The sequence below is a fragment of the Carcharhinus amblyrhynchos genome, chromosome 8, assembly GCF_965287045.1.
Source record: "Carcharhinus amblyrhynchos chromosome 8, sCarAmb.v2.hapA, whole genome shotgun sequence".
Classification (NCBI taxonomy): Eukaryota; Metazoa; Chordata; class Chondrichthyes; order Carcharhiniformes; family Carcharhinidae; genus Carcharhinus; species Carcharhinus amblyrhynchos.
Window position 1 is genome coordinate 59,846,762 of NC_137331.1, and position 18,975 is coordinate 59,865,736.

The 18,975-nt window shown below is 48.2% G+C and overlaps 3 non-coding genes across 3 annotated transcripts; 1 reads left to right on the plus strand and 2 right to left on the minus strand.

Moving 5' to 3' along the window:
- Positions 1 to 11,928: 11,928 nt before the first annotated feature.
- On the minus strand, positions 11,929 to 12,017 carry trnay-gua (transfer RNA tyrosine (anticodon GUA)). Its single transcript is given in 2 exon segments — positions 11,929 to 11,964; positions 11,981 to 12,017. It is a non-coding gene; the product is annotated as a tRNA-Tyr (tRNA).
- Positions 12,018 to 15,702: 3,685 nt separating this feature from the next.
- Positions 15,703 to 15,775, plus strand: trnar-acg (transfer RNA arginine (anticodon ACG)). The gene has a single exon. It is a non-coding gene; the product is annotated as a tRNA-Arg (tRNA).
- A 1,093-nt stretch (positions 15,776 to 16,868) lies between these two features.
- On the minus strand, positions 16,869 to 16,957 carry trnay-gua (transfer RNA tyrosine (anticodon GUA)). The gene is given in 2 exon segments: positions 16,869 to 16,904; positions 16,921 to 16,957. It is a non-coding gene; the product is annotated as a tRNA-Tyr (tRNA).
- Positions 16,958 to 18,975: the final 2,018 nt, after the last annotated feature.

The following is an 18,975-nucleotide window of genomic DNA, read 5'->3' on the forward strand; positions in this document are numbered from 1 at the left end:
ATAGTGGGTGCCTGGAACCGGCTGCCAGGAGAGATTGTGGTTGCAGATACAATAGTGACCTTTAAAGGGCTATCTCTACAGCTATGTGAATGGGATGGAATAGAGATATATGGTCCCTGGAAGGGTAGGGGGTTACAAATCAGATGGGCAGCCTGGTTGCGACAGGCTTCAAGGGCTGAAGGGCCTGTTGCAGTGATATAATTTTTTTGGTGCTTTGTTCTATGTTCAATGGAGAAATGCGAATCATGCGTTTGGCATCCCGGATTCCTCTCCCTCCCTCGCACTTAACCTTGTGTCCTTTATTACAGAGACAGTGTCTGTACACCTCGTGGCCTTTTGGACTCCAGACCTGTACTGAAGCTCCCGCATATCCTTGTCCAGATAGCTGGGATGAGTCCTCAGAGGATATGGGTGAAGGGACCTCAAATGGTGGCACCGTTTTGGCATCAGCTTCCACCTCACAACTCACCATCCCAGATATTGAGATGTCGGTGGGTCCAGTTAGTGGTGAGGCTTCTGGGTCACTCTCCGGTGAGCACGACACATCTGATAATGTACATTGGATGGAGGAGGGAATGTCCGAGGCCTCTGACACACAGGGGCCTAACGGAGGCGAGGACTCAGCTGGCCCCAGGCCACATGCTGGGCCTCTCAGTTCACTTCATCCTCAGCTGCTGAAGATGCGGCAACAGAGCCAGAGAATGCAGGAGGGGCTAACTGCCACACTGGGCCAACTGCAAAGCTGTTGGGAGGAATCTCAAAACTTTCAGGCAACCAGCTATTGCCTGTCTTGCATGCTTCCCATGCCAACACTGCAAGGGTGGATCTGCAATGGAAAGCCTGAGTTAGGGGATCCTTACCATGAGTGGCAGGCTCCTAGCAATGGCTGAGTCACAGTGGGCCAAAGCTGAGGGACTGAATGGGCTTCTTGAGATTCTGCGGCCCATGGTTGAGAGGGTCAAGAGCTTGCAGGAGACCTAATGGGCCAGCACTGAGACACAGCGGGCTACGGCAGCAGCCTTTTAAAATGTGGCCCAGTCACAGAGTGTCATGGCTGACGGGTTGCAGAGTGTGCCCAGTCTCGGAGGGCCATGGCTGAAGGCTTACAGAGCACAGGCCAGTCTCAGAAGGCACTTGCTGTGATCATTGAGAGGTGGCCCCCGACTCAAGCGGCCATAGCAGAGGGCTCGACGACCTTGGGTAGGACGCAGGTGGTCCTTCTGGACTGGCAGTGGTAGGTGACGCTGGAGCTTCTGGAGCTCATTGTAGAAGCACCGTGTTCCATGGAGTGACCCAGAGGCCTACAGGAGCTCCAAAGGAGGAGGAAGGACTTGAGCCCATGTCGGGGTCTTCCAGCCAGGAGACTGCGGCTATGTCTACACCTTCTGACTCCCCCCTTCCTGACACTGGGGCATCTCGGGTAGAGGGATGAAGAGGGTATCATGGAAACATCCCAGATACCTCAAAGCAAGCCAAGGCTCTCAAGGTCCGGGGCCTTCAGAGGGCATTCTCTCGAAGGCCCGGGACCTTGAGGGTGTGGACATCACAGGCCACGGAGCACGGTAGGCAGCTGGCCCCCTCCATCTCCGATGTACATTCTGAGGAATCATCAGAGTTGTAGGCCATGTATGATTAAGAAGTTGTAATTGCATTGAGATGGCACGGGTGAAGGGCTGCACCAGTTAGAAAGATATTTAAGCATCTTAACATTTCTTGTTCACAAGTATATATGTTAGGATGTCTTATTTAAACATCCTTATTACAATTAAATGTATTTGCACCTTCCACCTAATGCGTCTCAGATTTATCTTGAATTGGAATCCTCTTCCATTGTTGATCGCCGGAGCAACACTTCATGTTGATGTCAGTTGGGGAGGCCCCTCAATGCTGTGTCACTGAGTAAAGGAAGCCATTGGTTCCCCAGAACCCACAAGTGATTTCCTTCTGTCCTCCACCCACTCCAGGGCCCTCTATGGGGGTTTCAGATCCCTTCTCCACTATACAGACATGGGCCCAGGTGCCAGTGTGCATGTGCAGCTCAGGTATGAGACAGACTAGTTTGCACCAGGGCATCATCACAATGGTGCTTAGTGAGTCATCATCACCCTCTTGCCTGCCAAAAAACTCACTAACACAGAGTACCCAGGCCCACCACTCTTGTGTGACAATGTCACAGGAGATAGAAGGAATTTCTTTTGCCGGGGGGGTGGAATCCCACAGACACAAACCCCTAGTGGCTAAACCGTGTGGTGATCAGTGCCTCCCTCGTCAACTTCACATGCCTCATTTGAGCTGCCAGCCCTCCAGCGCCTGGGTGGTGTTCCTCAGCATGTTCTTCCTCTTCTTCCTCCTCCTCCTGCTGTTCATCCTCCCCAGCGACAGCCGGTTGGTCAGACTTCATGTCCTCCTCCTCCTCCTCCAATATGTCACTTCTCTGTACTGCCAAATTGTGCAAGGCACAGCACACAACCACAATGCGGGAAGAGATCACAGGGCAATATTGGAGGAACCCATCAGATTGGTCCAGGCACCAGAATTGCGTTTTGAAGAGCCTCTCCATTATCACACGGGTGGCTACATGGGCCTCATTATAGGGGGTCTCCGTCTCAGATGCAGGCACAGGCATCATCAGCCATGTCCGAAGTGGGTAACTCATATCATCCAGGGGCCGCCTCACCGCCTGGGCTCTTCCTCAAATGCCTCCGGGATGTCCGAGCTCCGGACAATGAAGCTATTAGGCACACTCCCTGGCATGTCTTGTGCAGACATGCATGATGTTTGTGTGATGATCACACACGAGTTGTACATTCAGGGAATGGAACCCCTTCCTGTTGATGAATTTTCGCGGATTCTGTAGGAGGGGCCTTGAGAGCAATGTGAGTACATTCGATGGCCCCCTGTACATTAGGCATCCCCGCAATGGCTGTGAACCCTGCAGCCCGGGCTTCCTGATGGGCCTGGTCCAGGTTAAATTTGATATGCTGCCCAGCCCGGGCATACAGGGTTTCTGTGACCCGCTTGACACAGATGTGCACAGCTGACTTTGAGATGCCACAGTCTGCTAGAGGTCTGGAAGGAGCCAGTCGCATAAAAATTCAGAGGACTGTCAATTTGACAGCCACCGAGAGTGGATGCCACCCCCCACCCCACTCCCCATCTCTTGGTGCCAAGTCCTACAACAGGTTGCACAGATGTTGCATGGTTTCCTTTCAGAGTTGGAGACGCTGGTGGCACATGGTACCCGACATCCATTCAAATGACACTTGTGCACAGAACTTTTGGGGTCTCTGCTCCCTCCTCCTCTTGCGCCACCGCCCCCCCCCCAACTCTGAGTGAATGGTGGCCACCTCCTGCCTCTGGTGGTTGTCTCCCTCTATTGCTGCAAGTGATAAGGCCCAGGCCTCCTGTGCCCGCAATTCTTCCTCCAGCCCCTCCTCCTCTACTCCAGCAGCAACCAAAAGAATGGCAAAATTAATCAACATCTCATTATTCTGAAGGGGGGGGGGGGGGGGGGGGGGGGGGCGGGGGTGGGGGGGAGGGCGGCGGGGGGGGGGGGGGCGTGCAAGTGGAGATGGGGAGATGGAGAGGAACATATATTGAGGTTAAGGAACGCTGCTTGCCCATAGCTCATCAACAGTCACAGCTGCCCCGCAATACCCTCAGCCACACACTCCCCACAATCACAGCCCCCCCCAATTCCCCCAGCCACACACTCCCCACAATCACAGCCCCCCAATTCCCCCAGCCACATACTCCCCACAATCACAGCCCCCCCAATTCCCCCAGCCACATGCTCCCCACAATCACAGCCCCCCAATTCCCCCAGCCACATACTCCCCACAATCACAGCCCCCCCCAATCCCCCCAGCCACATACTCCCCACAATCACAGCCCCCCCAATTCCCCCAGCCACACTCTCCCCACAATCACAGCCCCCCCATTCCCCCAGCCACATGCTCCCCACAATCACAGCCCCCCCAATTCCCCCAGCCACACGCTCCCCACAATCACAGCCCCCCCAATTCCCCCAGCCACACGCTCCCCACAATCACAGACCCCCCCAATCCCCCCAGCCACATACTCCCCACAATCACAGCCCCCCCAATTCCCCCAGCCACATGCTCCCCACAATCACAGCCCCCCCAATTCCCCCAGCCACACGCTCCCCACAATCACAGACCCCCCCAATCCCCCCAGCCACATACTCCCCACAATCACAGCCCCCCCAATTCCCCCAGCCACATGCTCCCCACAATCACAGCCCCCCCAATTCCCCCAGCCACATGCTCCCCACAATCACAGCCCCCCCAATTCCCCCAGCCACACACTCCCCACAATCACAGCCCCCCCAATTCCCCCAGCCACATGCTCCCCACAATCACAGCCCCCCCAATTCCCCCAGCCACACACTCCCCACAATCACAGCCCCCCCAATTCCCCCAGCCACATGCTCCCCACAATCACAGCCCCCCCAATTCCCCCAGCCACATGCTCCCCACAATCACAGCCCCCCCAATTCCCCCAGCCACATGCTCCCCACAATCACAGCCCCCCCCCAATCCCCCCAGCCACATACTCCCCACAATCACAGCCCCCCCCCAATTCCCCCAGCCACATGCTCCCCACAATCACAGCCCCCCCCCAATTCCCCCAGCCACATGCTCCCCACAATCACAGCCCCCCCCAATTCCCCCAGCCACATGCTCCCCACAATCACAGCCCCCCCCAATTCCCCCAGCCACATACTCCCCACAATCACAGCCCCCCAATTCCCCCAGCCACATGCTCCCCACAATCACAGCCCCCCCCCAATCCCCCCAGCCACATACTCCCCACAATCACAGCCCCCCCCCAATTCCCCCAGCCACATGCTCCCCACAATCACAGCCCCCCCCCAATTCCCCCAGCCACATGCTCCCCACAATCACAGCCCCCCCCCAATTCCCCCAGCCACATGCTCCCCACAATCACAGCCCCCCCCAATTCCCCCAGCCACATACTCCCCACAATCACAGCCCCCCAATTCCCCCAGCCACATGCTCCCCACAATCACAGCCCCCCCCCAATTCCCCCAGCCACATACTCCCCACAATCACAGCCCCCCAATTCCCCCAGCCACATGCTCCCCACAATCACAGCCCCCCCCCAATTCCCCCAGCCACACACTCCCCACAATCACAGCCCCCCAATTCCCCCAGCCACACACTCCCCACAATCACAGCCCCCCAATTCCCCCAGCCACACACTCCCCACAATCACAGTCCCCCCAATTCCCCCAGCCACACTCTCCCCACAATCACAGCCCCCCCAATCCCCCCAGCCACACTCTCCCCACAATCACAGCCCCCCCAATTCCCCCAGCCACATGCTCCCCACAATCACAGCCCCCCAATTCCCCCAGCCACACACTCCCCACAATCACACCCCCCCAATTCCCCCAGCCACATACTCCCCACAATCACAGCCCCCCCAATTCCCCCAGCCACATGCTCCCCACAATCACAGCACCTGGCAAAGTTGAGAGGCTGCAGCAGTGTAATTTGGAGGGACTTTGTGTAAATCCTGCAGCTGGAAGAGTGCTGAGTGAGCTAGGGCCCAGCAGCACCTCAAGACCTGAGGTCAGTTTTGAGACCGGGTCTGTGCTCCAAGTGAGACCTCGGAGACCCTGCTGAGCAACAGCCCCCCCCCCGCCCCACACACAATCGCAGAGCTGCCACCGACCTGAGACAGAAAATGGCTGCAACAATAGGACACCCATGAGCAGCAGAGAGCTGTCGGATGTTTTATGCTTACCTCCTCACTAACCCTCAGTGGTGGAGCGCCCGAATTGTACTTTTATGGAACATGCCTGTTTCGCGCTGATTCCAGATTGGTGAACATGGTGGTAAAGGGGGAAGTGCCGGTAAAGTTGGGTGTGCAGCCCATTGATTCAAATGTATTTAAATGGCTAATGTGCCCCTTTCAGGCATGGTGCCGATCGCGGCCATTTTCAGGCCTTGGTAAAGAGAAAATCAGCATGGAGGTGGGCATGGATCGCCCAACTCGCCTCACACCTGACTTTACCAAGTTTTCACTGCCAAAAATGGGTGAAATGCGATGGTAAAATTTGAGCCCTCTTTCACGCCTCCCTGCCAGTTTGTCTGGCTGATCGCCAGCCCCAAACCCAACCTCCCTCGATGGCCAGTCTGACCCCCATACCCCCATAGCCAGCAGAACCACCTCCACCATGGCCAACCCTGGTCATCACCACATCCCAACTCCTATCCATGGCCAGTCCCAATCGCGCCCCGCCCTCCCCCACGAATCGTAGTGGGCTGGGAGACTCAAGCAGAGGTTGTTTTGGGGGCTCCCTGTAGGGCACCATGGGCCCTGCAAGTCTCCAGCAGCCGGATTTCTGGTGCAGTCAGCTCCGAGCCAGAAATCGGCACAGAGCTGTATAATTTATTTAAAATAGCATTTGCATGTAATTAGCGGGTGGGGGCCTGAAGTCTCCGGGTGTTTCACTCCAGCGGGATTTACAATTGCTCTCCACTTGCAGGGAGCTGGCGGCCCAACCCTGCTGGAGTGAAGGGGGGCCATGGAGGATCCCCAAAGGATTGGGGTAAGGGGGTGCTCTCTGGCATTGCTAACTTGGCAGTGCCAGCATGGCCCCCTGGCACTGCCCGCCGGGCATCAGGCAAGAGGGTGTGACCTAATGGAGGTGGAGCATATAGGGGCAGGGCCTCTGAGGGGGAGATCGGTGGGGATGGGTGGTCCAACTGCACGGTGGTGACAGAGGGAGGAAGGCTAGTGATCAGGGACGTTGGGGTGTTGGGGGAGCCATACTGCCATGGGGTGGGGGGTTTGGGACTGGGAGGTTGGGGAGGGTGGGGGTCAAGGCTGGCCTGGACTTGTCTGGGGGAGAACCAGTGATCAGGCCAGGGGGGAAGCTAATCCAGGGTTGCTGTGCTGGCTAGCGATTGGGAGGCTGGCAGTATGGGTTACTGTGCATGCACTGATCTCGCTCAGTGCTATACTGTCGGCCTGTCCAGCGGGAAGAGGCCCTGCCCACTGATTTTTCACAAGATTCACGTTAGTGAATCTCCCACACTCTGCAGCGCACAGAATGTGGGAGATTCATTTTGAAAGTCCAACTGAAAAAAACTAATGGGATTTACTCCAGTTTTTATGTGAATTCAACACTTAGAATTTTTTTGGGAGAATCCCACCCTATTTGTTTATCCCAATTTTAAGAGTCTTCCTGATGCCACGTTGATCCTTAGAAGCATCTTGGTGTAATGAGTTGTACATTTACAGTGGAAAGTATGCAACTTGACTGGTTCAAATGCTTTAATGAAGTATTCCTTAATTTGCAAGTCTCCTAGAAAAAGCTTATATCAACTCTTTGCCTGACAGATATTGCAGACTCCAGTGCAGATTGAAAATCTGGAGTCTTATTTCACCACCATTGGTACATCACATTTTTAGCGCAGAAAAGTCAGGCTTTATGTCAAATGTACAATTTCTATGTCAGAACCCTACCCTCCCCCTTCCCTGACCTCTTCCCCCTCCCTATTCTGTCCCTCCCTTCCTACCCCTCCTCGTATCCCTTCCTCTCTTACCTCCTTGTTTGGAGACAACAGAACTGTTGTGTTCCTGTATAAATTTTATTGATCGTTGTGTTAAACAGAAAAATGTATTTTGTAAAAAATTTGAAAAGATGAGGCAATTAAACAAAATGTCAAAGTGTAGCTGCTGAAATAAAATGTTTAGTTACATGTTAACATGGTATCAGAGTTTTGTATTTACAACATTATATTTCTCAATAAATTTTTCCATTGAACTTTACAAAATTCTACTCATGCTTCAATGAAAAATTAAAAGAAAACATGAAAGTAGACAAATGCTTTATTGAAACATCAAAATAGAGCAGTTAAATATCAGATAAATATATATGAAGTAAGCAAGGCAGAAGAATGCTAATGCTAAACACATTTAGATTTTCCATGGCCCAAAATATGAACCCTCTTTTGCTCAATCTCTTGCAATAAGGTATCCAAATCATGGTCCAAGAAGTTCTGATCTCTTTTTCTCAATTACATTTTAGCTTCCATATTCTAAATTGAAATATACGAACACTCATAAGCATGCCACATGTAAAGTTATATAGTATATAATGCAGATTTAAAAAGGAGTTTCACAGATTTAAAACAAATCACAAAGCCTTTGTTCATTTATACATATCAAATAATACCCATCTTCAATCATAAAATTAAAAATTACACTTTAAAGGAGCCAATGACAATAGGATTAACTACTTAAAAGATATAGCAAATAAAAATGATAAAAAATGCTTCAACATACCTTTTGTAGCAGCAGGGTAATCCTTTCAATGCAAATTGCTATTTTCAAGTTGGACCTCAATGGGCATTCCCAGCCTGGCCATGTCATGGGGGCATAGCTTATCCTCCTGTATCGCTCTGGGACCTGTAGTGTTGGCTCTGCTGAAGGCAGAAGTCTGCAGCTCTCACTGGAGGTTTGGGCACAATTTTTCAACTCAGATAAGTGCGCAAAAATGTTTGTTATTTCTGATGGCTCCCCTGGCTTTCTGCCACTGATTGGAAGTTATGGGCCAATATTCTTTTTTATTCGTCTTGCCAAAATGGACAACTTCACATTTTCCCACATGATATTGCATTTGCCAGATATTTGCCCACTCACTTAACTTGCCTTCAGGAAATCTAAGTCCAGCACATTCACCAGTTCCACTTTATCCACAGCACATATCACAGCGGTGCCACCATGGGGGCAGTACAGTGGTGAACACTGCTGTCTCACAGCACCATGGACATGGGTTTAATTCCGTTTGGGTCACTGCTTGTGCAAAGTCTGCAGGTTCTTCTTGTGTCTGCATGGGTTCCCTCTGCATGCTCTGGCTATTTCCCACAGTTTGAAAGGCATACATTGGACATGCTAAATTCTCCCTCAGTGTACCTGAACAGGTACTGGAATGTGGTGGCTGGGGAATTTTCACAGTAACTTAATCGCAGTGTTAATGGAAGCCTACTTATGACATTAATAAATGAACTTTAAACTTCTTCAAAGAACTCCAATAAGTTGGTTAAACAATGATTTCCCTCCCACAAAACCTGATTGATTCTGCCTGATTACCTTGAAATTATCTAAGTGCCCTGCTATAACAGCTTCTACCATTTTTCTGTGACAGACGTTAAGGTACCAGGCCTGTAGCCTTCTGCTTTCTATCTACTTCCCCTTTTGAATAAAGGAATTACACTGGCTATTTTCCAATCTAACAGAATTTTCCTCCAATTAAAACCCTAGAATGAAGTCCATCAGGACCCAGAGGCTTGTCAGCCTGCAGCCCCAACAATTTGTCAAACTTTTACAAATTTCTCATTAAGGTCTTATCTAATTGGGGCCGAGTTGCTGAAAGCCTTACAATATTAAATTGGTAAAGCTATCAGCAGTTTAATGAGTGCCTTACAATCTACTCGGCAGAATTCTCACAGCAGCACCCCACATGGTGAGACCTCTCTGTGGATTTTATTCACATAGTGGTAAACTGAAAAACCATGTGGGTAATTTTGCAAATTTTGTTATCAATGGAGAGCCTTGCCTGCCCCCAGATGTTGGAACAAAATTGAAAACTTCATAAGCAAATCCCTCATAGTGATGGACCAGTGATGGCGAATAATCTGATAAAAGATTAATTCAGCATCAAAATCAGGATTCATGCTATAAATAATGCTTGGAATAGTGTTCTTGATAAGGTAGTGGAATTAAATCTGATATAGTTCAAGGCACTACATAATGTACGGTGCAGTATCAATAGAACAATGAGCTAGATGAGTCAATTGCTAAAGCTGGACAGTCATGTTGGCAAGGAGTTTGACAATTTTCAGGGAGTTCGTGCTGCCCTCCCATTGTGGTTAGATGTATTCCTTGAGGCTTGATCATGTGAGGTCACATGATGCTTGGTCATGTGACATTTGCAAATGTTATTGCATGCTTTTCTGACTGGAGAGAACTATCCACAGTCTATCTTATGATATGGTATTAGGACTATTTCTCTTATAAATGATCTGAACTTGAGTATAGGAAATACAATTTGCAGACAATACAAAATATTTATTATGATATGGTAGTAGATTTCAGGAGGACAAACAGACTGGTGAAATTGGCAGACATGGCAGATACTTTTAACCGCATTGGTGAAGTAACATATTATTGGGTAAAACAACATGGAGAGGTGTAAGGTGGTATGGGAAAACAGGGGAACCTGAGGGTGCACATTCACAAATCTTTGAAGGTGATAGGATAAATTGAGAAGGTGGCATTGCCTGATACCCATTGGGCAGTGCCAAGATGCCCCCTGGCCATTTAGGATGGCACAGTGGCACAATTAGCACTGCTACCTCAGTGTGTCACGGTCCCAGATTCTGCATGGAGTTTGCACATTCTCCCTGTGACTTCATGGGTTTCCTCTGGGTGCTCTGGTTTCCTCCCACAGTCCAAAGGTGTGCAGGTTAGGTTGATTAGCTATGCTAAATTGACCGTGGTGTCAGGGGGATTAGCAGGGTAAATGCATGATGTTATGAGAATTGAGCCTAGGTGGGATTGCAGTCAGAACAGACTTGATGGGCTGAATGGTCTCCATCTGTACATAGGGATTCTATGATCTATGATGGTTAAAAACGTACAGGATACTTGGCACTATATACGAAAACCCCCAGCTTCACAAACCTCTTGTTAAACATCATCTGGAGGATTATGTTCAATTCTGGGCACTGCAGTTTAAAAGAAATGTCAAGATATCAGACAACATTTGGAAGAGGTTTATCAGGATGATGCTAGGCTTGAGGAAGTTGAATTGCATGGCCAGATTGGAGATTGTTGACCAGGGAAAGTTATGAAGAGACCGGATAGAGACATTTAAAATCCTAAGGAGTTTTGATAGAGCAAATAGAAAGAATTAATTTCAAAGGTTAGAGATTTAAAATAACTAAAATAAAAATTAGGAAAATGTTTTCACACAGTGGATTGTTAAGATCTTAAACATACTACCTGAAAATTTGGAGGAATCTTGTTCCATGGGAACTTTTAAAAGGCAGTTGGACATTTTGAATAGGACTGATTTGTAAGTTTAAAAGCTGGGTTTGGAATTAAATCGGATCGCTCTTTCAAAGAGCTGATGCAGCAGTGAAGGGTGGAATAGCCTCCCTCTGTGCTGCAAAAACCATGGTCCAAATTTTTCCCTTTCTCCTTGAGCTCCCTGAAGTCAGGTTCTAGGTGAAGGTAACAACTTTGAATTGGGAGTCTCAGTCACAGTTGACCCAAACTGTTGACATGTCAAAAATTTAGAGATGGCGGGGCAGCTTAGAGAGAAGCAACATTTCTAAACTGTTCCTTAGGCTTAGCCTCAATAAAGCTATAGAACTTGTACCCCCAGCCCATGTGAACATAGTTTGTACAGTCAATATGCACATAGCGTCTACATCAAACCCATGTGTACAGCTGATGTATGCCTAATTCCTATGTTTAAATCCACACAGTAAGAAATCTCACAACACCAGGTTAAAATCCAACAGGTTTATTTGGCAGCAAAAGCCACTAGCTTTCCGAGCGCTTGCTGATCCTTCCTCAGGTGAGTGATTGTGTTTACCCCAGTCCAATGCCAACACCTCCACATCATAACTTTAAATCCGCACACACAGAACTCCCCTATACAACTCCTGCGTTAAACCCATTCGTCCAAAGTCTCCAAGTGAGCAGCCCATATGAACGTAGCTGCGAATTCAGTCATTGAAACGGTTTTACTGGTAAAATATCAGCCGGAAAGTATTTATGACTGTTCAAAATGTTCTTAAAACGACCGCAATTATCGGTGGAAAATTATCAGCCGGGAAGTGAAGTAATAAAAATGAAACGTCCTTCGAGCCGGAATCGAACCAGCGACCTAAGGATTTCCTGAGTTTCTCCACTACAGTCCTCCGCTCTACCAGCTGAGCTATCGAAGGCGCTGAAATAGTAGTGCAACCCGACTCCTCAACAAGCCGCGTCCTTCACACCACCGACCCGAGCTGGGCACCGGGACTCCGGCTCAGACTCACCAACCCGGGACCGGGGGACCGGGGCTCCGGCTCAGACTCACTGACCCGGGACCGGGGCTCCGGCTGGGACTGTGCAGACTGGGACGGAGCTGCCGCTCTCACTCTGAGCAGTGAGGGAGCGGCAGGAGCTGGACTGGGGGGAGAGGGAGAGAGAGAGACCCGGTGTCAGTCCCAACGTCAGTCTACACTCTCACTAACAGGAGCAGCTGCAGACTTTCCTGTTCCTCTGAGATCTCTCCGTCCCAAACAAATAAATAATCCCCATTCCCACTCACTCTGGGATCAGTTTGAGTCTCTCTCTCACACACACAGCCTGTCACTCTGAGATCAGTCTGAATATCTCTCACTCATGATGTGGAGATGCAGGAGTTGGATTGGGATAAACACAGTAAGAAGTCTCACGACACCAGGTTAAAGTCCAACAGATTTATTTGGTAGTAAACACCACAAGTTTTCGGAAACACTTTTCCTTCGTCAGGTGAGTGGAAAGTTCTGATCAGAAACAGGACATATAAAGGTACACACAGTTTACAGAATACTGATTAGAATGCAAGTCTTTACAGCTAATCGGCTATTCAAGTCTTAAAGGTGCAGACAATGTGAGTGGAGATAGCATTAAGCATAGGTTAAAGCAGTGTATTGTCTCATACACAGCTGCTGGAATCAGTCTGAATCTCATACACATAGCTTGTCACCCTGGGATCAGTCTGAGTCTCACACACACAGCCTGTCACCCTGGGATCAGTCTGAGTCTCACACACACAGCCTGTCACCCTGGGATCACAGCAGCAGCTGTTGGCAAACACTTCATTGGTCATGGGCATTTAGCCACTGATCTTTGGGTAAATGTTCTCCAAGGCAGCCTTCATGACATATGACAGCGCAGAGTTGCTGAGCAGAGACTGATAGCCAAGTTCCACACACATGAGGATGGCCTCAACCAGGATCTTGGGTTCATTTCACACTATCTGTAATCCCCATGACTTGCCTGAACTTGCAACATCTCACTTATTGTCCTGTCTGGAGACAATACACATCACTTTAACCTATGCTTAATGCTATCTCCACTCACATTGTCTGCACCTTTAAGACTTGAAAAGCAGATTAGCTGTAAAGACTCTCATTCCAATCAGTATTCTGTAAACTGTGTGTGCCTTTATATGTCCTGTTTCTGATCAGAACTCTCCACTCACCTGACAAAGGAACAGTGTTCCGAAAGCCTGTGGCAAGGTACCTCACAAGAGGTTATTGCAGAAGGTAAGGGGGCATGGAGTTGGGGGTAGGATGTTAGCGTGGATAGAGGATTGGTTGTCAAATAGGAGGCAGAGAGTGGGGGTTAATGGGTGCTATTTGGATTGCAGGTTGGTGACTAGTGGAGTGCCCCAGGGGTCGGTGCTGGGGCCTCAGCTATTTACCATTTATAGAGATGATCTGGAGGAGGGAACCGAGTGTATGGTGTCGAAATTTGCTGATGACACCAAGATTGGTGGAACGGCAAATTGCGCGGAGGGTGTGGAGAGTCTGCAGAAGGATCTAGATAGGCTGGGCGAATGGGCCAGGAACTGGCAAATGGAATTTAATGTTGGCAAGTGTGAGGTGGCCCATTTTGGTAGGATTAATGGTAGGAAAGACTATTACTTACGTGGCGAAAAACTGCAGCAGGCGACGGTGCAGAGGGACCTCGGGGTCCTTGTGCATGAGTCGCAAAAACCCAGCCTGCAGGTGCAGCAGGTGGTCAGGAAGGCGAATGGGATGCTGGCCTTCATAGCGAGGGGGATTGAATATAAAAGTGGGGAGGTCTTGCTGCAGCTGTATAGGGCATTGGTGAGGCCGCAGCTGGAGTACTGTGTGCAGTTTTGGTCGCCGCACTTACGCAAGGATATTTTGGCCTTGGAGGGAGTGCAGAGGAGGTTTACTAGGCTGATGCTGGAGTTGAGGGGGTTGAGCTATGAGGAGAGGCTGAATAAACTGGGCTTGTACTCATTAGAGTTTAGAAGAATGAGGGGAGATCTCATTGAGACATATAAGATGATGAATGGGATGGATAGGATAAGGACAGAAGAACATAAGAAATAGGAGCAGGAGTAGGCCATCTAGCCCTTCGAGCCTGCCGCGCCATTCAATAAGATCATGGCTGATCTGTCGTGGCTCAGTTCCACATTCCCGACCTCTCCCCATAACCCTTAATCCCCTCGCTTATCAAAAACCTATCAACCTGCGTCTTAAAAATATTTAGCGAGGCAGCCTCCACCACCTCAACGGGCAGAGAATTCCAGAGATTCACCACCCTTTGAGTGAAGAAGTTCCTCCTCAACTCCGTTCTAAACCGCCCCCCTTTATCTTGAGGCTGTGCCCCCTAGTCCTACAGTCCTTTCTGAGCGGGAAGAGTCTCTCCACCTCTATCCTCAAGATAAAGGGGGGTGCGGTTTAGAACGGAGTTGAGGAGGAACTTCTTCACTCAAAGGGTGGTGAATCTCTGGAATTCTCTGCCCGTTGAAGTGGTGGAGGCTGCCTCGCTAAATATATTTAAGACGCGGGTTGATGGGTTTTTGATAAACGAGGGGATTAAGGGTTATGGGGGAGAGGGCGGGAATGTGGAACTGAGCCACGACAGATCAGCCATGATCTTATTGAATGGCGCGGCAGGCTCGAAGGGCTAGATGGCCTACTCCTGCTCCTATTTCTTATGTTCTTATTATTTACTACCAAATAGATCTGTTGGACTTTAACCTGGTGTTGTGAGACTTCTTACTGTGTCTCTCTCACTCACACAGCCTGTCATTCTGGGATCTATATGAGTCTCCCTCTCACACACACACACACACACACACACAGCCAGTCACTCTGGTATCAGTCTGAGTCTCTCTCACACAGAGCCTGTCACTCCGAATCAGTCTGAGTTTCTCTCACACACAGCCTGTCATTCTGGGATCAGCCTGAGTCTTTCTCTTACACGCAGCTTCCCACTCTGGGATCAGTCTGAGCCTCTCCCTCTCTCTCACACACAGCCTGTCACTCTGGGATCAGCTTGAGTCTTTCTCTCACACAAAGCTTCTCACTCTGGCATCAGTCTGAGTCTCTCACACACACAGCCTGCCACTCTGGGATCAGTCTCAGTCTCTCACATACACATAGCCTGTCACTCTGAAATTGGTCTGAGTCTCTCTCTCTCACACACACACACACACACATGGCCTGTCACTCTGGGATCATGATGTGGCGATGCTGGCGTTGGACTGGGGTAAACACAGTAAGAAGTCTCACAACACCAGGTTAAAGTCCAACAGGTTTATTTGGTAGCAAAAGCTACTACTTTCGGATCAGTCTGAGTCTCTCAGACACAGCTTCTCACTCTGGGATCAGTCTGAGTCTCTCTCACACACACCCACACAGCCTGTCACTCCTGCAGTGCAGAGCTGACTGTATTTCCCACTGCGGGACTCTAGTCTGTAAAGCTTCTCCCCCCGAGTGAAGCAGCGCTGAGCTGTGAACAGGGGCTGAGTGGGTGAGTGCTGCCTGAGGGGAATTCAGAGGATAACAGTCTATAGTCACTGTCCTGCTACTATAGTAACACGGAAAGAGCATGTCTGTCGGGTCAGTGGCGCAATGGATAACGCGTCTGACTACGGATCAGAAGATTGTAGGTTCGACTCCTGCCTGACTCGCTTTTTTTCAATTCCCTGCAGTACATTGTCCTAAAGAGAATGCGTCTTTTTGTTTTGCTGTTCCTCGGATTTTAAATGTCCGTCATTGAATTAATTCTTCACTGCATGGGAATTCATTGTCTATTCAGGGTAATATCAGTAACTGTAACAAACGCTACACGTTATGAATGAACGCACAAATTTGCATTTGCACAATATCTTAAAATAATGAAATGTTCCGAGGCGTATTATTAAAGGGTCGGAAACACAGGGCTCACATTTTAAAATGATACATTCACTAGCATTTGCCAAGTGATGCGTAGCAAAATTTTGTAAGTCAGAAGAAGTACTACTTTAAATATAGTACACCATAAATCATCAGTTCGCATTTATGATAAATACACACATCTGTGACAACAGACATGATGGTGTTGTTTTTACATTGCCTAAAGATTGGAACTTACTTCATAAGACAGGAGTATTTCCTGTTTCACGTTGTAGTTCTCCAATCTATTATGCTGCCGAGAGATTCACTTAGTCAACCAAAACATTCCTGGACTATTAATCCTGGAACTGTTGTTTGCGTGATAGAAGTGAGCTAACAAGGTTGCTTAAAGTTTCTGGGATATATTTTCTGCTATGCCATCTCTCCTGCAATTCCTGTCTTCAGTTGCTCTTGGCACTTCCCAGTCTCAATACTCCGAGTGCCAGTGTAACATGCTGAGTGGTTTTCGCAACATGATAAAAACTACATGACAAAATTAGGTATCTAAATATATGCAAAATATCTATTGCATAACCTTTCAGTCTTCAGCTCTATAAGATTTATTTACAAAAATCCACTTTTCCCTAGACTCATGCATGACTCTCTGTAAACATGCACTTCCAAGATCCAACAACTCGTTTCAGTCTGCTCCTTTGTATAAGGGCACAATTGAACCATTTAATGTCCACAATCTGAACACAAGTGAACATAATTAACATATAGTTTATCAAACAGCAGCCAAAAAACCTATCCTGAATGTGAGGATCAGGGGCCAGGAATGCTTCTTCCCTATAATTTACATGGTTATTGAAAATATTAATCAGAAACTGGAATTATGAAGTAAAAGTGTCCTTCGAGCCGGATTTGAACCAGCGACCTAAGGATTTCCTGTATTTAACCTCTACAGTCCTCCGCTCTACCAACTGAGCTATCGAAGGAGCTGAAAATAAAGTTTCACCTGCTCAGTGATAATATTGGTCAAACGTAGTCACAAGTCCTGGATTGTTAGGAAATCCTAAAAATAGAAAACTAGCTGTCTTTAGTTTCCTTCTGTACATGACCTTCCATTCAAACTGTTCGCGTGTTCAACCTGCCATTTTTTCACCCTAATTCATCCTTGCAAGCTTTCTCCTCTCCAGTCCAAAGGCTTTGCAATTGCTGTATAACTTTGCATCTTCCCTTTCTCCCTTGTCTTTGCCTCTCGTCTCCCTCACTCTTCATATTCCCCTCAGTTCCCTGACATTCGAGTCAAACAAGTGGATCTACCTGTCATATATTACTCTTATGGTAATTTCCACCTTATGTTATGCATTTATAAAAGCAAAACATGGCGGGACCCTGGAGTCTAGAAAAACAGAAAATGCTGGGAAATCTCAGCAGGTCTCACAGCAACTGTGGAGAGAGAACAGAGCCAAAGTTTCGAGTCTAGGTGACCACACAGTCCTCTGGTGAAGGGTCATCCAGACTTGAAAAGTTGGCTCTATTGTCACTCATGATGTGGAGATGCTGGCCTTGGGTTGGGGTAAACACAGTAAGAAGTTTCACAACACCAGGTTAAAGTCCAGGTTAACTTACCTGAGGAAGGAAAGCACTCTGAAAACAAGTGGTTTTTGCTACCGAATAAACCTGTTGGACTTTAACCTGGTGTTGTGAAACTGTTCACTCTTTTATCTCTCCACAGATGCTATCAAATCTGCTGAGATTTTTCCAGCATTTTCATGTCATGCAGTGCCTGGAGTCACTCCAAATAGCAACAGATGACATAAAACTTAGAAAAATTGCATCGGGTGAGGAGGATAATAACTGAGATACATTTAAGGTAAGGGGCACAAAATTTAGCGGGGATTTGAAGAAAAAACTTTTAAGGAGTCTAAAGCCCGAAAAGGTGTTGGTGATATTAACTTCACAACATTTAAGAAGCATTTAAATGAGCACTTGAAATGCCATAACATACAAGGCACAGACATGATGAACTGAAGGACTTCTTCCTGTACAGTAAAGCTCTATGATTATGTCTTCAAGAAGATAAAGACTGGTATGTGGATCAAGATTGAAAACATAGTTAAAAATCATTTGGAATCCTTGGCTTTATAAATAGAGGCATGGAGTACACAAGGTCATTGATAACATAACTAGAGGTGACATGTTGCACAATGAGTTACTATGATCTGGAATGTGCTGGCTGAAAGAGTATTGGAAGTTTTTTCAATAATAACCATCAAAAGAGAATTGGAGACATGCTTGAAGGAGAGAAAAGTTACAGGACTCTGGAGAACAGAGAAGTGAGATTATTAAGACGGCTCTTTCATTGAGCTGGAGCCAGCATGATGAGTTGAATGGCCACTTATTGTGATGCATCTTTCTGGGATTCTGTACCTCAGGAAGGTTTGATCTTGAGGAAATAGAGAGGCTGAAGGTGTGGGAAAGGGGTGATTGGGTTCTGAGACCACCTTGATTTCTACTTGGAAACCAAAACCAGACATCCAGAATGATAAACATTTATAGGGCGGTACAAGTGCACCATTAAGAAGAAACCTAAATAGTGAGGAATAAGCAGAAACCCATCTGCAGTGAACTCTGGAGGACATTGACAATAATTCTGAAAATGTCAGCCCCAGTGCCAGCTTTGCAGCCATAGAATCACTACAGTACAGAAGGAGGTCATTTGGCCCATTGAGTCTGAACCAACCACAATCCCATCCAAGCCCTATTCCTGTAACCCCACACATTTACCCTGCTAATCCCCCTGGCACTAGGGTCAATTCAGCATGGTCAATCCACCATTGTCAATCCACACATCTTTGGACTGTGGGAGGAAACCCATGTAGACACATGGGGAGTACAAGCAAACTCCACATAGACAGTGACCAAGGCCAGAATTGAACCTAGACCCCTAGTGCTGTTAGGCCGCAGTACTAACTGCTGTGTCACCGTGCTGTCAGGAAGAACAATATGT